Raw genomic sequence first — 3925 nt, forward strand, 5'->3', positions numbered from 1 at the left:
TTCTGGGCTGAGTTTTGTTTTCTGCCTTTCTCTCTCTGTTTTATTTACTCTGTTGGTGTTTGTGAGTTGTTGTACTGGTGCCGTGCACAATGTCTTCCAAGGAGTCGTGGTACTTGGCCTGAAGGACAGAAGGCTCTTCTAGAATTGACCGTTGCGTTTCATTTCCAATCACCCAAACACTTTACTGGGAGTCAGGCAGCTCATCTTCACATCTGCTGCTGTTTCTGCAGCACTCAGTGTGCACCTCCTGAGTGGCTGTGTCCATAAATACCTCGGGAGGTCCGATCTCACACCTCGGTTATGAACTCGTGGCTGCTGCAGTTTCCTTTGTGCTGTTGTGAGCACGTGGCTCACTTGCCTGCTTTTGTAGTCCTGTGTCATATGCCTGTGAGTGTAAATTGTCTTGCACACGTGGGGTTGAGATGCTTTGTGTTCTGTACTGTGTTGCAGTGTGTATCGTGTTGCTGTTAGCCCTAATGTGCTGTCCAGCAGAGTGTTCAATCAGGACACACCTCACAGAAGGCTGGCATCTCTGGGGTGCGTATTTGGCCCATGGACTTAACCTGCATGAAGTGGATGTGCTGTTGTTACCTTGGCTGCTCTGATGGAGATTAAAGCAGAAACGAGGTGCCAGGTTTGTTTTCAGTTGCAGAGCCACCTCAGGTTTTATGCAGATCTGGATGTGAAACATGTCTGTCAAGAGAGCCGAGGTGAGAGCAGTAACTGCAGCCATCCTGCTCCACGTGGATTGTGTGCCCTTATCTGTGCCTTTGTGCTCCTGCCAGAACTCTGCTGCATGTTTTGCAGCCTCAGCCCGATGCTCCGTGTCTCTGTGTGTGTGGAAGAGCAGCCACACCCCGACTAAACCAGGGCGTTCTGATGTGCTCCAAGTGAGCTTTGTGAGCAGAGATAACATGAACGGCCCATCCTGCAGAAGGAACTAGTGTGCTGGGGAAGCGGGTCTAAAAGCGTGTCATCTTACATCAAATCAGGGCTTTCCCCCAGTGCAGACTAATGCAGCTTCTAAATCGCCGATGGGGTCATTGGCGCCTTGAATTGCGGTGTGGAGTTTGATGTCTGTGGCTGTCTGGTCTATAAGAGCAAGGGAGAATGCTGACAACTGATGAAATACCGTCTGCGATGCTCTGAATCGATGGCTAAAAGCAATCCGGGGGCAGGTTAATGGGTCTGGGAATCCCACGAGCCTGGTGCTGCCAGCTGCTGGTTTGGAAGCGTCTCCGTGTTCGGGTCCGGGGGATGTTTTCAATTAGCGGGTGGAAGGAAAGAGGAGCGATGCCGCCATGACGGCGAGGACCGGAGCACTCGGCATCAGTGTCACTTGTGCTCCCCGCCCTCGTGCACTCAGTGCGGGCTCGTGTTCCTGGGGAGCGGAGCTGCCCCGCACCTCGTCGGCTCGTGTTCCTCGGCCGCTCCTCGGCCGTGGGCTCGCGGCTCTTGGGGAGCTCCGTCCTGCCGCCTCCTGCCGTTATTCCTGCAGCTTTACCTGGAGTAACTCAGCATCGCTCTTACAGCGGCTCACAGTGCGTTGCGGTGCGGTACCTCCCCGGCATTTCGTGCCGCTCAGTGCGGCACCGCGTTCCCTCCTCATTCCCTCGGATGCTGCGTTGGCAGCGCTTCCCCCGCCGCTCCCCGTGCAGCCCCGGCCGTGCCGTGCCGTGCTGTGCCGTGCCGTGCTGTGCTGTGCTGTGCCGTGCCGTGCCGTGCCGTGCTGTGCTGTACCGTGCTGTGCCGTGCCGTGCCGCGCTGCGGGGCGGGGCGCAGGGCGGCATTGGCGGTGCTGGCGGGCGGGGCGCTGCGCGGCGGGGCGGTCCCCGTTCGGTCCCCGTCCGTTCCCCGTTCGTTCCCCGTGCTGTGCCGTGCTGTGCCGCGCTGCCGTCGGCGGGCGACGCGCTCCCGGCCGGGCAGGGCCGGCACCATGAGCACCGGCACGCGCTACAAGAGCAAGGCGCTGGGTGCAGGTGAGGCGGTGCCGGGGATGTGCGGTTCGTCCGCCCCGCGGTGTGTCCGCCCCGCCGCCCTCACGCCTCGTTCTCTTTTCTCTTTCTCTCCCCTCTGCCGGCTCCCATCCCGCTCATCCCGCTGCCGCCCCGCAGAGGAGAAGCAGGTACGTGGGCTCCGCCGGCCGCGCGCATCCGGGAAACGTCCGTGTCGCTCGCTCCGTCTCCCCGCGCTCCGGTTCCTTTCTTTCCCATCCCGGCTCTGGTTGTGCCGGACGGAGGGAGGCGGCCCGGGCGCTGCGGGAGGCGCTTCAGCATCGGCGGCCGCCCGCAGCGGAGCGCTGCGACGCGGGGTGATGCAATCGGGTGCCATCGGCAGGTTTTCGTGCTCTCCGTTCTGTATTCGGAGGCGTTCGGTGCTTTTTACGGGAGGATGGTTTTCTCTGCAGAACCGCATCCGCGTTGGGTTTAGCTGCGGAGCGCCGCGCATCGTCCATCGTAGGCGGCAGCGGTTCCTCGGGGTGGGGTCGGAGGTGCGGCACGGAGCAGCCCCCGCCCCGCCCGGCTCGTGCCCGCTCCGGGGTCCGCTTCCCCCCCGAGCGAACCCCTCCCCGAGCCGGGCGGTGGCACCGCAGCCTTCACGAGCAGCTGCGAACTCATTGTGCGGCTGCGGGGAGTGGTGCTTCCCCATAGCGCAGACACAGACACTGGGAAGGTAACTGTGTCTTATTGGGAGCTGCTGGCTGCAGTGAGAGAACAAAGTCAATCCGGTGGCAATAGGACGATGGAGGCTTTTCGGCTGCGTTTTTTCCTAAGCTGCTGCAATTTTTGCTGCCGTTAGATGGTTAGTTAGCAGTGTATTGCTTTGATTCCGATTCTTGTTGTATTTCTGGGCAGGAATAAGCCAGCCTGTGTCCTGAAACTGCAGGGAAAGAAGTCAGTGTAAGCTGTGAGCCAAAAAGGAGCTCTGTGATCCGAAACCCCGTGCGGCTCTTTAGCTTGTTCGCTCCTAAACAAAGAGCAAAGCAGGAGGCGCGTGCAGCTCCTCTCTGCTGCTCCCCGGGGTGAGAAGCGAGGAAGATGGAGCACTTTGTTCCAGGTGTCAGAATTCCTGCAGGCCTTTGTCACACGTGCTGACAGCCCTGCCCCAATGTGCTCCGGTGTGCTGCTCCGGTGTGTGTGCTGCTCCGTTGTGCTGCCGTGCATGTGCCCGCACTGAGGTGCTGAGCACGGAGCAGCTCTTGTACAAAGCAAAGGCAGCCGGGCTGTGTCTGTGCCGGCCCGTTCCTTGCGGATGGTGGAGGGAAACCAAGCTGTGAACACAAAGCAACGCGCTGAAACGTGAACGAATGGACAGCAGCACAAACGAGATCCTTGTTGTTCGAGAGCAGGGCTTTGCTTTCTGTGCTGCCTGGTGCCAGCCCACACGCAGCTGGCAGCAGGTACCCATTTACAAGGGTTACTGAAGCTGCAATTCTTGCCAGAAGCAATAAAAAATAAAAAAAATATATAAGAGCTAAGCAAGGGCAGAACAATGAATTGCGTGTAAGTAACAAAGCTTTCGGTGACATCTTGATAACGTTAATGACTTGCTGAGTGCAAATAAAGGAGCAGTGTGCTGTTGGAGGATCATTGTGCATCTTCCCTCCGTGGCTGTGCCTGACGTGTTGGCTGGGGCCGGGGCTCTGATTTCTGGGTCTGACTCCCAAATGTGGTTTTATGAAGGGAAAGCAGCAGCAGATTCTCCATCTCCCTGATCCCCAATTTTCCCATGCTTTGTTTCTGACGTCAGCTCTGGTTTGACACCCAGCTCAGCTCAGTGGGGTTTCAGTCCTGGTCTCCATCCGCCTTTCCAAGGGGAAGGGCTGTGGTTTAGGACCCTGGACCAGGAAAACCAGTTTCTGTTCCCAAGATGTCCAGCAAGTTGCTTGGTAAGGCCGAGCTCCTCACCTGGTGGGGCACGGGAG

Source organism: Coturnix japonica, chromosome 15 (genome assembly GCF_001577835.2).
Source record: "Coturnix japonica isolate 7356 chromosome 15, Coturnix japonica 2.1, whole genome shotgun sequence".
Classification (NCBI taxonomy): Eukaryota; Metazoa; Chordata; class Aves; order Galliformes; family Phasianidae; genus Coturnix; species Coturnix japonica.